The sequence below is a fragment of the Ambystoma mexicanum genome, chromosome 2p (assembly GCF_040938575.1).
Source record: "Ambystoma mexicanum isolate Mex_15411 chromosome 2p, UKY_AmexF1_1, whole genome shotgun sequence".
In the NCBI taxonomy this organism is placed as follows: Eukaryota; Metazoa; Chordata; class Amphibia; order Caudata; family Ambystomatidae; genus Ambystoma; species Ambystoma mexicanum.
The window spans coordinates 1,259,257,673-1,259,274,984 of NC_090923.1; positions in this window are offsets into that span (position 1 = coordinate 1,259,257,673).

Below are 17,312 nucleotides of genomic sequence, written 5' to 3' on the forward strand. Positions count from 1 at the left end.
CCATACATTGGTTGTGGTCAGTAGGACTTTTGTCAGGCAGGTATGACCAGTCAAGGATTAAATAAACATTACCAGGGGGTTCAGGATATCGAGCTAAATATTTTTAAGAAACGTCGTGCAAATGTTTGGTCAGTAAAAATTTGTCACAAATGGAGCACTGATTTTCAAGTGTACTTTAAGGTTCTGTCTGGGGATTTTGCGGAATCTTTAGTGGCAAATGGTGATTCCTAAGCATACAAGACCAGTAAAACTGTTCCTCAGTCATTGATTACTGTATTGTAACTATACATTGCTTTTTTCACAGCAATTAAAGGGATGTCAGTTGGCCCTAATTTATTCCATTTAGACTTTGACTCTAGCACTTTGCTTAGGAAAGAATATCTGCCTTCTCGCAAGGGTACATTTTATAGCATGCCTCTTTATGCCGATGACACATCTATTTTGGACTTTCCCCTGGCAGGTCTTCAACATGGCCTGCTATACACAAATTACTAGTTTGGGAACTGTTCTTTCCAATGAAATATGATAAAAACAAAAATGATGTTGTTCAGGAAACCTTGTAGCTGGTTTTTAAATGAATATAGAGATGAGGAGGTAGCCTGGGTCAATCATTTTATGAAGACAGCTGGAAGGCCATATTTAAGGTTTCAAGGGCTTTTTAAGATTTCATTTATTTTAAGTTTGGGGCATTCATATTGGAGAAGTGCCCCGGAGTTATGTAAGGCAAACGTCTGTTCCATGATTTTATATGGCAGCGAAATCTGGGGTTGTTCAAACGGTCATTTCCTGGAGGGGTTGCAAAATAAATTCCTGTGCCAAGAGTACAGGTGTAAAATAATTTCCTGTGCCATGTTCAGGTGCAAAATAAAATCCTGTTCCTCGCTCAAGGTAAACCTGGTATCTCCTCATTAGCTAAATCAGAGGTGTTCAGTTTGAAGGTGTCAGCCAAGTTAAGATTTTGTACTTATTTTTTAAAAACGCATCAGTGATTTTCTGCTAATGATTAATTGAATTTCAGTGTAAGCACGGTTTCGGCCTCCCCTGCTAAAGAGAAATACTTGTGGTAATGGTGGTTAGGATGGGGGATGTACGGCACTGCCCATTTGGATAGTGGGTTGGGAGGTAACTAAATTTGCCACATTGAGTTATTATACCTCTTAAAGTAAGAGCTTGTCTGATAGGGAGAAAGGCAGATGTCCAAAATACACATAAGCTGCCCTCTTCAGTTTTATATGAAGACCTCCGTACACATATTAGAAGGCAAGAAGATGTCTGTGAAATAGGATCCCCCGAATGCTGGAGGCTGATGCTAATAGGACGTTTACATTTACCCACCACTCAATGAATGAAGAAATTGTGCATGAGGAAGCACAATGTATGCCTGCAAAATGGGAGCCAATGAAGATTTGTTTAATTTCCTGTGTGGACATGCATGGAAGCTATGTTTATATCATTTATTGTAAATTTCTGGTCTTTATATATAGCTTGTTTGACTACGCAAAAGCAGTTTTTTGTTTTAGACTTGTTCTCTGAATATTTTGAATTATGATACATATTTTCAAATGTTGCTAACTTAATGGAGAAATATGATGACATAATATTGATTTTTACTCTTCATTACATGGTTGGATTTACAGATCACTTCAACAGGGCTTTGGATCCTACCTCTTAAGAATTATTTTGGCATGTAATGGCAAATAGTTAATTTTAAAGCACCTGGGGCATGTTACCTTGGTGAAAAAGTAGTTAAGAATATAAAAAGAAAATTCAGAAGGATTTGGAACCTCTTTTCTCGGTTCAGAAAATATTTTACACAAAACCTAATGCCATACATTGGTTGTGGTCAGTAGGACATTTGTCAGGCAGATATGACCAGTCAAGGATTAAATAAACATTACCAGGGGGTTCAGGATATCGAGCTAAATATTTTTAAGAAACGTAGTGCAAATGTTTGGTCAGTAAAAATTTGTCACAAATGGAGCACTGATTTTCAAGTGTACTTTAAGGTTCTGTCTGGGGATTTTGCGGAATCTTTAGTGGCAAATGGTGATTCCTAAGCATACAAGACCAGTAAAACTGTTCCTCAGTCATTGATTACTGTATTGTAACTATACATTGCTTTTTTCACATCAATTAAAGGGATGTCAGTTGGCCCTAATTTATTCCATTTAGACTTTGACTCTAGCACTTTGCTTAGGAAAGAATATCTGCCTTCTCGCAAGGGTACATTTTATAGCATGCCTCTTTATGCCGATGACACATCTATTTTGGACTTTCCCCTGGCAGGTCTTCAACATGGCCTGCTATACACAAATTACTAGTTTGGGAACTGTTCTTTCAAATGAAATATGATAAAAACAAAAATGATGTTGTTCAGGAAACCTTGTAGCTGGTTTTTAAATGAATATAGAGATGAGGAGGTAGCCTGGGTCAATCATTTTATGAAGACAGCTGGAAGGCCATATTTAAGGTTTCAAGGGCTTTTTAAGATTTCATTTATTTTAAGTTTGGGGCATTCATATTGGAGAAGTGCCCCGGAGTTATGTAAGGCAAACGTCTGTTCGATGATTTTATATGGCAGCGAAATCTGGGGTTGTTCAAACGGTCATTTCCTGGAGGGGTTGCAAAATAAATTCCTGTGCCAAGAGTACAGGTGTAAAATAATTTCCTGTGCCATGTTCAGGTGCAAAATAAAATCCTGTTCCTCGCTCAAGGTAAACCTGGTATCTCCTTATTAGCTAAATCAGAGGTGTTCAGTTTGAAGGTGTCAGCCAAGTTAAGATTTTGTACTTATTTTTTAAAAACGCATCAGTGATTTTCTGCTAATCATAAATTGAATTTCAGTGTAAGCACGATTTCGGCCTCCCCTGCTAAAGAGAAATACTTGTGGTAATTGGGGTTAGGATGGGGTGATGTACGGCACTGGCCATTTGGATAGTGGGTTGGGAGGTAACTAAATTTGCCACATTAAGTCTTTATACCTCTTAAAGTAAGAGCTTGTCCGATAGGGAGAAAGGCAGATGTCCAAAATACACATAAGCTGCCCTCTTCAGTTTTATATGAAGACCTCCGTACACATATTAGAAGACAAGAAGATGTCTGTGAAATAGGATCCCCCGAATGCTGGAGGCTGATGCTAATAGGACGTTTACATTTACCCACCACTCAATGAATGAAGAAATTGTGCATGAAGAAGCACAAAGTATGCCTGCAAAATGAGAGCCAATGAAGATTTGGTTAATTTCCTGTGTGGATATGCATGGAAGCTATGTTTATATCATTTCTTGTAAATTTCAGGTCTTTATATATAACTTTTTTGAATACGCAAAAGCAGTTTTTTGTTTTAGACTTGGTCTCTGAATTTTTTGAAATATGATACATATTTTCAAATGTTGCTAACTTAATGGAGAAATACGATGACATAATATTGATTTATACTGGTCATTACATGGTTGGATTTACAGATCACTTCAACAGGGCTTTGAATCCTACCTCTTAAGAATTATTTTGGCATGTAATGGCAAATAGTTAATTTTAAAGCACCTGGGGCATGTTACATTGGTGAAAAAGTAGTTAGGAATATAAAAAGAAAATTCAGAAGGATTTGGAACCTCTTTTCTCGGTTCAGAAAATATTTTACACAAAACCTAATGCCATACATTGGTTGTGGTCAGTAGGACATTTGTCAGGCAGATATGACCAGTCAAGGATTAAATAAACATTACCAGGGGGTTCAGGATATCGAGCTAAATATTTTTAAGAAACGTAGTGCAAATATTTGGTCAGTAAAAATTTGTCACAAAAGGAGCACTGATTTTCAAGTGTACTTTAGGGTTCTGTCTGGGGATTTTGCGGAATCTTTAGTGGCAAATGGTGTTTTCCTAAGCATACAAGACCAGTAAAACTGTTCCTCAGTCATTGATTACTATATTGTAATTATACATTGTTTTTTCGCAGCAATTAAAGGGATGTCAGTTGGCGCTAATTTATTCCATTTGGACTTTGACTCTAGCACTTTGCTTAGGAAAGAATATCTGCCTTCTCGCAAGGGTACATTAGCATGCCTCTTTATGCCGATGACACATCTATTTTGGACTTTCCCCTGGCAGGTCTTCAACATGGCCTGCTATACACAAATTACTATTTTGGGAACTGTTGTTTCAAATGAAATATGATAAAAACAAAAATGATGTTGTTCAGGAAACCTTGTAGCTGGTTTTTAAATGAATATAGAGATGAGGAGGTAGCCTGGGTCAATCATTTTATGAAGACAGCTGGAAGGCCATCTTTAAGGTTTCAAGGGCTTTTTAAGATTTCATTTCTTTTAAGTTTGGGGCATTCATATTGGAGAAGTGCCCCGGAGTTATGTAAGGCAAACGTCTGTTCCATGATTTCATATGGCAGCGAAATCTGGGGTTGTTCAAACGGTCATTTCCTGGAGGGGTTGCAAAATAAATTCCTGTGCCAAGAGTACAGGTGTAAAATAATTTCCTGTGCCATGTTCAGGTGCAAAATAAAATCCTGTTCCTCGCTCAAGGTAAACCTGGTATCTCCTTATTAGCTAAATCAGAGGTGTTCAGTTTGAAGGAGTCGGCCAAGTTAAGATTTTGGACTTATTTTTTAAAAACGCATCAGTGATTTTCTGCTAATCATAAATTGAATTTCAGTGTAAGCACGATTTCGGCCTCCCCTGCTAAAGAGAAATACTTGTGGTAATGGGGGTTAGGATGGGGGGATGTACGCACTGCCCATTTGGATAGTGGGTTGGGAGGTAACTAAATTTGCCACATTAAGTCATTATACCTCTTAAAGTAAGAGTTTGTCCGATAGGGAGAGAGGCAGATGTCCAAAATACACATAAGCTGCCCTCTTCAGTTTTATATGAAGACCTCCGTACACATATTACAAGGCAAGAAGATGTCTGTGAAATAGGATCCCCCGAATGCTGGAGGCTGATACAATATCACGTTTACATTTACCCACCCCTCAATCAATGAAGAAGTTGTGCATGAGGAAGCACAATGTATGCCTGCAAAATGGGAGCCAATGAAGATTTGTTTAATTTCCTGTGTGGACATGCATGGAAGCTATGTTTATATCATTTATTGTAAATTTCTGGTCTTTATATATAGCTTGTTTGACTACGCAAAAGCAGTTTTTTGTTTTAGACTTGTTCTCTGAATATTTTGAATTATGATACATATTTTCAAATGTTGCTAACTTAATGGAGAAATATGATGACATAATATTGATTTTTACTCTTCATTACATGGTTGGATTTACAGATCACTTCAACAGGGCTTTGGATCCTACCTCTTAAGAATTATTTTGGCATGTAATGGCAAATAGTTAATTTTAAAGCACCTGGGGCATGTTACCTTGGTGAAAAAGAAGTTAAGAATATAAAAAGAAAATTCAGAAGGATTTGGAACCTCTTTTCTCGGTTCAGAAAATATTTTACACAAAACCTAATGCCATACATTGGTTGTGGTCAGTAGGACATTTGTCAGGCAGGTATGACCAGTCAAGGATTAAATAAACATTACCAGGGGGTTCAGGATATCGAGCTAAATATTTTTAAGAAACGTCGTGCAAATGTTTGGTCAGTAAAAATTTGTCACAAATGGAGCACTGATTTTCAAGTGTACTTTAAGGTTCTGTCTGGGGATTTTGCGGAATCTTTAGTGGCAAATGGTGATTCCTAAGCATACAAGACCAGTAAAACTGTTCCTCAGTCATTGATTACTGTATTGTAACTATACATTGCTTTTTTCACAGCAATTAAAGGGATGTCAGTTGGCCCTAATTTATTCCATTTAGACTTTGACTCTAGCACTTTGCTTAGGAAAGAATATATGCCTTCTCGCAAGGGTACATTTTATAGCATGCCTCTTTATGCCGATGACACATCTATTTTGGACTTTCCCCTGGAAGGTCTTCAACATGGCCTGCTATACACAAATTACTAGTTTGGGAACTGTTCTTTCAAATGAAATATGATAAAAACAAAAATGATGTTGTTCAGGAAACCTTGTAGCTGGTTTTTAAATGAATATAGAGATGAGGAGGTAGCCTGGGTCAATCATTTTATGAAGACAGCTGGAAGGCCATATTTAAGGTTTCAAGGGCTTTTTAAGATTTCATTTATTTTAAGTTTGGGGCATTCATATTGGAGAAGTGCCCCGGAGTTATGTAAGGCAAACGTCTGTTCCATGATTTTATATGGCAGCGAAATCTGGGGTTGTTCAAACGGTCATTTCCTGGAGGGGTTGCAAAATAAATTCCTGTGCCAAGAGTACAGGTGTAAAATAATTTCCTGTGCCATGTTCAGGTGCAAAATAAAATCCTGTTCCTCGCTCAAGGTAAACCTGGTATCTCCTCATTAGCTAAATCAGAGGTGTTCAGTTTGAAGGTGTCAGCCAAGTTAAGATTTTGTACTTATTTTTTAAAAACGCATCAGTGATTTTCTGCTAATCATAAATTGAATTTCAGTGTAAGCACGATTTCGGCCTCCCCTGCTAAAGAGAAATACTTGTGGTAATGGGGGTTAGGATGGGGGGATGTACGCACTGCCCATTTGGATAGTGGGTTGGGAGGTAACTAAATTTGCCACATTAAGTCATTATACCTCGTAAAGGGAGAGAGGCAGATGTCCAAAATACACATAAGCTGCCCTCTTCAGTTTTATATGAAGACCTCCGTACACATATTACAAGGCAAGAAGATGTCTGTGAAATAGGATCCCCCGAATGCTGGAGGCTGATACAATATCACGTTTACATTTACCCACCCCTCAATCAATGAAGAAGTTGTGCATGAGGAAGCACAATGTATGCCTGCAAAATGGGAGCCAATGAAGATTTGTTTAATTTCCTGTGTGGACATGCATGGAAGCTATGTTTATATCATTTATTGTAAATTTCTGGTCTTTATATATAGCTTGTTTGACTACGCAAAAGCAGTTTTTTGTTTTAGACTTGTTCTCTGAATATTTTGAATTATGATACATATTTTCAAATGTTGCTAACTTAATGGAGAAATATGATGACATAATATTGATTTTTACTCTTCATTACATGGTTGGATTTACAGATCACTTCAACAGGGCTTTGGATCCTACCTCTTAAGAATTATTTTGGCATGTAATGGCAAATAGTTAATTTTAAAGCACCTGGGGCATGTTACCTTGGTGAAAAAGTAGTTAAGAATATAAAAAGAAAATTCAGAAGGATTTGGAACCTCTTTTCTCGGTTCAGAAAATATTTTACACAAAACCTAATGCCATACATTGGTTGTGGTCAGTAGGACATTTGTCAGGCAGATATGACCAGTCAAGGATTAAATAAACATTACCAGGGGGTTCAGGATATCGAGCTAAATATTTTTAAGAAACGTCGTGCAAATGTTTGGTCAGTAAAAATTTGTCACAAATGGAGCACTGATTTTCAAGTGTACTTTAAGGTTCTGTCTGGGGATTTTGCGGAATCTTTAGTGGCAAATGGTGATTCCTAAGCATACAAGACCAGTAAAACTGTTCCTCAGTCATTGATTACTGTATTGTAACTATACATTGCTTTTTTCACAGCAATTAAAGGGATGTCAGTTGGCCCTAATTTATTCCATTTAGACTTTGACTCTAGCACTTTGCTTAGGAAAGAATATCTGCCTTCTCGCAAGGGTACATTTTATAGCATGCCTCTTTATGCCGATGACACATCTATTTTGGACTTTCCCCTGGCAGGTCTTCAACATGGCCTGCGATACACACATTACTAGTTTGGGAACTGTTCTTTCAAATGAAATATGATAAAAACAAAAATGATGTTGTTCAGGAAACCTTGTAGCTGGTTTTTAAATGAATATAGAGATGAGGAGGTAGCCTGGGTCAATCATTTTATGAAGACAGCTGGAAGGCCATATTTAAGGTTTCAAGGGCTTTTTAAGATTTCATTTATTTTAAGTTTGGGGCATTCATATTGGAGAAGTGCCCCGGAGTTATGTAAGGCAAACGTCTGTTCCATGATTTTATATGGCAGCGAAATCTGTGGTTGTTCAAACGGTCATTTCCTGGAGGGGTTGCAAAATAAATTCCTGTGCCAAGAGTACAGGTGTAAAATAATTTCCTGTGCCATGTTCAGGTGCAAAATAAAATCCTGTTCCTCGCTCAAGGTAAACCTGGTATCTCCTCATTAGCTAAATCAGAGGTGTTCAGTTTGAAGGTGTCAGCCAAGTTAAGATTTTGTACTTATTTTTTAAAAACGCATCAGTGATTTTCTGCTAATGATTAATTGAATTTCAGTGTAAGCACGATTTCGGCCTCCCCTGCTAAAGAGAAATACTTGTGGTAATGGTGGTTAGGATGGGGGATGTACGGCACTGCCCATTTGGATAGTGGGTTGGGAGGTAACTAAATTTGCCACATTGAGTTATTATACCTCTTAAAGTAAGAGCTTGTCTGATAGGGAGAAAGGCAGATGTCCAAAATACACATAAGCTGCCCTCTTCAGTTTTATATGAAGACCTCCGTACACATATTAGAAGGCAAGAAGATGTCTGTGAAATAGGATCCCCCGAATGCTGGAGGCTGATGCTAATAGGACGTTTACATTTACCCACCACTCAATGAATGAAGAAATTGTGCATGAGGAAGCACAAAGTATGCCTGCAAAATGAGAGCCAATGAAGATTTGGTTAATTTCCTGTGTGGACATGCATGGAAGCTATGTTTATATCATTTATTGTAAATTTCAGGTCTTTATATATAACTTGTTTGAATACGCAAAAGCAGTTTTTTGTTTTAGACTTGGTCCCTGAATTTTTTGAAATATGATACATATTTTCAAATGTTGCTAACTTAATGGAGAAATACGATGACATAATATTGATTTATACTGGTCATTACATGGTTGGATTTACAGATCACTTCAACAGGGCTTTGGATCCTACCTGTTAAGAATTATTTTGGCATGTAATGGCAAATAGTTAATTTTAAAGCACCTGGGGCATGTTACATTGGTGAAAAAGTAGTTAGGAATATAAAAAGAAAATTCAGAAGGATTTGGAACCTCTTTTCTCGGTTCAGAAAATATTTTACACAAAACCTAATGCCATACATTGGTTGTGGTCAGTAGGACATTTGTCAGGCAGATATGACCAGTCAAGGATTAAATAAACATTACCAGGGGGTTCAGGATATCGAGCTAAATATTTTTAAGAAACGTAGTGCAAATATTTGGTCAGTAAAAATTTGTCACAAAAGGAGCACTGATTTTCAAGTGTACTTTAGGGTTCTGTCTGGGGATTTTGCGGAATCTTTAGTGGCAAATGGTGTTTTCCTAAGCATACAAGACCAGTAAAACTGTTCCTCAGTCATTGATTACTATATTGTAATTATACATTGTTTTTTCGCAGCAATTAAAGGGATGTCAGTTGGCGCTAATTTATTCCATTTGGACTTTGACTCTAGCACTTTGCTTAGGAAAGAATATCTGCCTTCTCGCAAGGGTACATTAGCATGCCTCTTTATGCCGATGACACATCTATTTTGGACTTTCCCCTGGCAGGTCTTCAACATGGCCTGCTATACACAAATTACTAGTTTGGGAACTGTTGTTTCAAATGAAATATGATAAAAACAAAAATGATGTTGTTCAGGAAACCTTGTAGCTGGTTTTTAAATGAATATAGAGATGAGGAGGTAGCCTGGGTCAATCATTTTATGAAGACAGCTGGAAGGCCATCTTTAAGGTTTCAAGGGCTTTTTAAGATTTCATTTCTTTTAAGTTTGGGGCATTTATATTGGAGAAGTGCCCCGGAGTTATGTAAGGCAAACGTCTGTTCGATGATTTTATATGGCAGCGAAATCTGGGGTTGTTCAAACGGTCATTTCCTGGAGGGGTTGCAAAATAAATTCCTGTGGCAAGAGTACAGGTGTAAAATAATTTCCTGTGCCATGTTCAGGTGCAAAATAAAATCCTGTTCCTCGCTCAAGGTAAACCTGGTATCTCCTTATTAGCTAAATCAGAGGTGTTCAGTTTGAAGGTGTCAGCCAAGTTAAGATTTTGTACTTATTTTTTAAAAACGCATCAGTGATTTTCTGCTAATCATAAATTGAATTTCAGTGTAAGCACGATTTCGGCCTCCCCTGCTAAAGAGAAATACTTGTGGTAATTGGGGTTAGGATGGGGTGATGTACGGCACTGCCCATTTGGATAGTGGGTTGGGAGGTAACTAAATTTGCCACATTAAGTCTTTATACCTCTTAAAGTAAGAGCTTGTCCGATAGGGAGAAAGGCAGATGTCCAAAATACACATAAACTGCCCTCTTCAGTTTTATATGAAGACCTCCGTACACATATTAGAAGGCAAGAAGATGTCTGTGAAATAGGATCCCCCGAATGCTGGAGGCTGATGCTAATAGGACGTTTACATTTACCCACCACTCAATGAATGAAGAAATTGTGCATGAAGAAGCACAAAGTATGCCTGCAAAATGAGAGCCAATGAAGATTTGGTTAATTTCCTGTGTGGATATGCATGGAAGCTATGTTTATATCATTTCTTGTAAATTTCAGGTCTTTATATATAACTTTTTTGAATACGCAAAAGCAGTTTTTTGTTTTAGACTTGGTCTCTGAATTTTTTGAAATATGATACATATTTTCAAATGTTGCTAACTTAATGGAGAAATACGATGACATAATATTGATTTATACTGGTCATTACATGGTTGGATTTACAGATCACTTCAACAGGGCTTTGAATCCTACCTCTTAAGAATTATTTTGGCATGTAATGGCAAATAGTTAATTTTAAAGCACCTGGGGCATGTTACATTGGTGAAAAAGTAGTTAGGAATATAAAAAGAAAATTCAGAAGGATTTGGAACCTCTTTTCTCGGTTCAGAAAATATTTTACACAAAACCTAATGCCATACATTGGTTGTGGTCAGTAGGACATTTGTCAGGCAGATATGACCAGTCAAGGATTAAATAAACATTACCAGGGGGTTCAGGATATCGAGCTAAATATTTTTAAGAAACGTAGTGCAAATATTTGGTCAGTAAAAATTTGTCACAAAAGGAGCACTGATTTTCAAGTGTACTTTAGGGTTCTGTCTGGGGATTTTGTGGAATCTTTAGTGGCAAATGGTGTTTTCCTAAGCATACAAGACCAGTAAAACTGTTCCTCAGTCATTGATTACTATATTGTAATTATACATTGTTTTTTCGCAGCAATTAAAGGGATGTCAGTTGGCGCTAATTTATTCCATTTGGACTTTGACTCTAGCACTTTGCTTAGGAAAGAATATCTGCCTTCTCGCAAGGGCACATTAGCATGCCTCTTTATGCCGATGACACATCTATTTTGGACTTTCCCCTGGCAGGTCTTCAACATGGCCTGCTATACACAAATTTCTAGTTTGGGAACTGTTGTTTCAAATGAAATATGATAAAAACAAAAATGATGTTGTTCAGGAAACCTTGTAGCTGGTTTTTAAATGAATATAGAGATGAGGAGGTAGCCTGGGTCAATCATTTTATGAAGACAGCTGGAAGGCCATCTTTAAGGTTTCAAGGGCTTTTTAAGATTTCATTTCTTTTAAGTTTGGGGCATTCATATTGGAGAAGTGCCCCGGAGTTATGTAAGGCAAACGTCTGTTCCATGATTTCATATGGCAGCGAAATCTGGGGTTGTTCAAACGGTCATTTCCTGGAGGGGTTGCAAAATAAATTCCTGTGCCAAGAGTACAGGTGTAAAATAATTTCCTGTGCCATGTTCAGGTGCAAAATAAAATCCTGTTCCTCGCTCAAGGTAAACCTGGTATCTCCTTATTAGCTAAATCAGAGGTGTTCAGTTTGAAGGAGTCGGCCAAGTTAAGATTTTGGACTTATTTTTTAAAAACGCATCAGTGATTTTCTGCTAATCATAAATTGAATTTCAGTGTAAGCACGATTTCGGCCTCCCCCGCTAAAGAGAAATACTTGTGGTAATGGGGGTTAGGATGGGGGGATGTACGCACTGCCCATTTGGATAGTGGGTTGGGAGGTAACTAAATTTGCCACATTAAGTCATTATACCTCTTAAAGTAAGAGTTTGTCCGATAGGGAGAGAGGCAGATGTCCAAAATACACATAAGCTGCCCTCTTCAGTTTTATATGAAGACCTCCGTACACATATTACAAGGCAAGAAGATGTCTGTGAAATAGGATCCCCCGAATGCTGGAGGCTGATACAATATCACGTTTACATTTACCCACCCCTCAATCAATGAAGAAGTTGTGCATGAGGAAGCACAATGTATGCCTGCAAAATGGGAGCCAATGAAGATTTGGTTAATTTCCTGTGTGGACATGCATGGAAGCTATGTTTATATAATTTATTGTAAATTTCTGGTCTTTATATATAGCTTGTTTGACTACGCAAAAGCAGTTTTTTGTTTTAGACTTGTTCTCTGAATTTTTTGAAATATGATACATATTTTCAAATGTTGCTAACTTAATGGAGAAATATGATGACATAATATTGATTTATACTGGTCATTACATGGTTGGATTTACAGATCACTTCAACAGGGCTTTGGATCCTACCTCTTAAGAATTATGTTGGCATGTAATGGCAAATAGTTAATTTTAAAGCACCTGGGGCATGTTACATTGGTGAAAAAGTAGTTAGGAATATAAAAAGAAAATTCAGAAGGATTTGGAACCTCTTTTCAGGGTTCAGAAAATATTTTACACAAAACATAATGCCATACATTGGTTGTGGTCAGTAGGACATTTGTCAGGCAGATATGACCAGTCAAGGATTAAATAAACATTACCACGGGGTTCAGGATATCGAGCTAAATATTTTTAAGAAACGTAGTGCAAATGTTTGATCAGTAAAAATTTGTCACAAATGGAGCACTGATTTTCAAGTGTACTTTAGGGTTCTGTCTGGGAATTTTGCGGAATCTTTAGTGGCAAATGGTGTTTTCCTAAGCATACAAGACCAGTAAAACTGTTCCTCAGTCATTGATTACTATATTGTAATTGTACATTGTTTTTTCGCAGCAATTAAAGGGATGTCAGTTGGCCCTAATTTATTCCATTTGGACTTTGACTCTAGCACTTTGCTTAGGAAAGAATATCTGCCTTCTCGCAAGGGTACATTAGCATGCCTCTTTATGCCGATGACACATCTATTTTGGACTTTCCCCTGGCAGGTCTTCAACATGGCCTGCTATACACAAATTACTAGTTTGGGAACTGTTGTTTCAAATGAAATATGATAAAAACAAAAATGATGTTGTTCAGGAAACCTTGTAGCTGGTTTTTAAATGAATATAGAGATGAGGAGGTAGCCTGGGTCAATCATTTTATGAAGACAGCTGGAAGGCCATCTTTAAGGTTTCAAGGGCTTTTTACGATTTCATTTCTTTTAAGTTTGGGGCATTCATATTGGAGAAGTGCCCCGGAGTTATGTAAGGCAAACGTCTGTTCGATGATTTTATATGGCAGCCAAATCTGGGGTTGTTCAAACGGTCATTTCCTGGAGGGGTTGCAAAATAAATTCCTGTGGCAAGAGTACAGGTGTAAAATAATTTCCTGTGCCATGTTCAGGTGCAAAATAAAATCCTGTTCCTCGCTCAAGGTAAACCTGGTATCTCCTTATTAGCTAAATCAGAGGTGTTCAGTTTGAAGGTGTCAGCCAAGTTAAGATTTTGTACTTATTTTTTAAAAACGCATCAGTGATTTTCTGCTAATCATAAATTGAATTTCAGTGTAAGCACGGTTTCGGCCTCCTCTGCTAAAGAGAAATTCTTGTGGTAAGGGGGGTCAGGATGGGGGGATGTACGGCACTGCCCATTTGGATAGTGGGTTGGGAGGTAACTAAATTTGCCACATTAAGTCATTATACCTCTTAAAGGGAGAGAGGCAGATGTCCAAAATACACATAAGCTGCCCTCTTCAGTTTTATATGAAGACCTCCGTACACATATTACAAGGCAAGAAGATGTCTGTGAAATAGGATCCCCCGAATGCTGGAGGCTGATACAATATCACGTTTACATTTACCCACCCCTCAATCAATGAAGAAGTTGTGCATGAGGAAGCACAATGTATGCCTGCAAAATGGGAGCCAATGAAGATTTGTTTAATTTCCTGTGTGGACATGCATGGAAGCTATGTTTATATCATTTATTGTAAATTTCTGGTCTTTATATATAGCTTGTTTGACTACGCAAAAGCAGTTTTTTGTTTTAGACTTGTTCTCTGAATATTTTGAATTATGATACATATTTTCAAATGTTGCTAACTTAATGGAGAAATATGATGACATAATATTGATTTTTACTCTTCATTACATGGTTGGATTTACAGATCACTTCAACAGGGCTTTGGATCCTACCTCTTAAGAATTATTTTGGCATGTAATGGCAAATAGTTAATTTTTAAAGCACCTGGGGCATGTTACCTTGGTGAAAAAGTAGTTAAGAATATAAAAAGAAAATTCAGAAGGATTTGGAACCTCTTTTCTCGGTTCAGAAAATATTTTACACAAAACCTAATGCCATACATTGGTTGTGGTCAGTAGGACATTTGTCAGGCAGATATGACCAGTCAAGGATTAAATAAACATTACCAGGGGGTTCAGGATATCGAGCTAAATATTTTTAAGAAACGTCGTGCAAATGTTTGGTCAGTAAAAATTTGTCACAAATGGAGCACTGATTTTCAAGTGTACTTTAAGGTTCTGTCTGGGGATTTTGCGGAATCTTTAGTGGCAAATGGTGATTCCTAAGCATACAAGACCAGTAAAACTGTTCCTCAGTCATTGATTACTGTATTGTAACTATACATTGCTTTTTTCACAGCAATTAAAGGGATGTCAGTTGGCCCTAATTTATTCCATTTAGACTTTGACTCTAGCACTTTGCTTAGGAAAGAATATCTGCCTTCTTGCAAGGGTACATTTTATAGCATGCCTCTTTATGCCGATGACACATCTATTTTGGACTTTCCCCTGGCAGGTCTTCAACATGGCCTGCGATACACACATTACTAGTTTGGGAACTGTTCTTTCAAATGAAATATGATAAAAACAAAAATGATGTTGTTCAGGAAACCTTGTAGCTGGTTTTTAAATGAATATAGAGATGAGGAGGTAGCCTGGGTCAATCATTTTATGAAGACAGCTGGAAGGCCATATTTAAGGTTTCAAGGGCTTTTTAAGATTTCATTTATTTTAAGTTTGGGGCATTCATATTGGAGAAGTGCCCCGGAGTTATGTAAGGCAAACGTCTGTTCCATGATTTTATATGGCAGCGAAATCTGGGGTTGTTCAAACGGTCATTTCCTGGAGGGGTTGCAAAATAAATTCCTGTGCCAAGAGTACAGGTGTAAAATAATTTCCTGTGCCATGTTCAGGTGCAAAATAAAATCCTGTTCCTCGCTCAAGGTAAACCTGGTATCTCCTCATTAGCTAAATCAGAGGTGTTCAGTTTGAAGGTGTCAGCCAAGTTTAAGATTTTGTACTTATTTTTTAAAAACGCATCAGTGATTTTCAGCTAATGATTAATTGAATTTCAGTGTAAGCACGGTTTCGGCCTCCCCTGCTAAAGAGAAATACTTGTGGTAATGGTGGTTAGGATGGGGGATGTACGGCACTGCCCATTTGGATAGTGGGTTGGGAGGTAACTAAATTTGCCACATTAAGTCATTATACCTCTTAAAGGGAGAGAGGCAGATGTCCAAAATACACATAAGCTGCCCTCTTCAGTTTTATATGAAGACCTCCGTACACATATTAGAAGGCAAGAAGATGTCTGTGAAATAGGATCCCCCGAATGCTGGAGGCTGATGCTAATAGGACGTTTACATTTACCCACCACTCAATGAATGAAGAAATTGTGCATGAGGAAGCACAATGTATGCCTGCAAAATGGGAGCCAATGAAGATTTGTTTAATTTCCTGTGTGGACATGCATGGAAGCTATGTTTATATCATTTATTGTAAATTTCTGGTCTTTATATATAGCTTGTTTGACTACGCAAAAGCAGTTTTTTGTTTTAGACTTGTTCTCTGAATATTTTGAATTATGATACATATTTTCAAATGTTGCTAACTTAATGGAGAAATATGATGACATAATATTGATTTTTACTCTTCATTACATGGTTGGATTTACAGATCACTTCAACAGGGCTTTGGATCCTACCTCTTAAGAATTATTTTGGCATGTAATGGCAAATAGTTAATTTTAAAGCACCTGGGGCATGTTACCTTGGTGAAAAAGTAGTTAAGAATATAAAAAGAAAATTCAGAAGGATTTGGAACCTCTTTTCTCGGTTCAGAAAATATTTTACACAAAACCTAATGCCATACATTGGTTGTGGTCAGTAGGACATTTGTCAGGCAGATATGACCAGTCAAGGATTAAATAAACATTACCAGGGGGTTCAGGATATCGAGCTAAATATTTTTAAGAAACGTAGTGCAAATGTTTGGTCAGTAAAAATTTGTCACAAATGGAGCACTGATTTTCAAGTGTACTTTAAGGTTCTGTCTGGGGATTTTGCGGAATCTTTAGTGGCAAATGGTGATTCCTAAGCATACAAGACCAGTAAAACTGTTCCTCAGTCATTGATTACTGTATTGTAACTATACATTGCTTTTTTCACATCAATTAAAGGGATGTCAGTTGGCCCTAATTTATTCCATTTAGACTTTGACTCTAGCACTTTGCTTAGGAAAGAATATCTGCCTTCTCGCAAGGGTACATTTTATAGCATGCCTCTTTATGCCGATGACACATCTATTTTGGACTTTCCCCTGGCAGGTCTTCAACATGGCCTGCTATACACAAATTACTAGTTTGGGAACTGTTCTTTCAAATGAAATATGATAAAAACAAAAATGATGTTGTTCAGGAAACCTTGTAGCTGGTTTTTAAATGAATATAGAGATGAGGAGGTAGCCTGGGTCAATCATTTTATGAAGACAGCTGGAAGGCCATATTTAAGGTTTCAAGGGCTTTTTAAGATTTCATTTATTTTAAGTTTGGGGCATTCATATTGGAGAAGTGCCCCGGAGTTATGTAAGGCAAACGTCTGTTCGATGATTTTATATGGCAGCGAAATCTGGGGTTGTTCAAACGGTCATTTCCTGGAGGGGTTGCAAAATAAATTCCTGTGCCAAGAGTACAGGTGTAAAATAATTTCCTGTGCCATGTTCAGGTGCAAAATAAAATCCTGTTCCTCGCTCAAGGTAAACCTGGTATCTCCTTATTAGCTAAATCAGAGGTGTTCAGTTTGAAGGTGTCAGCC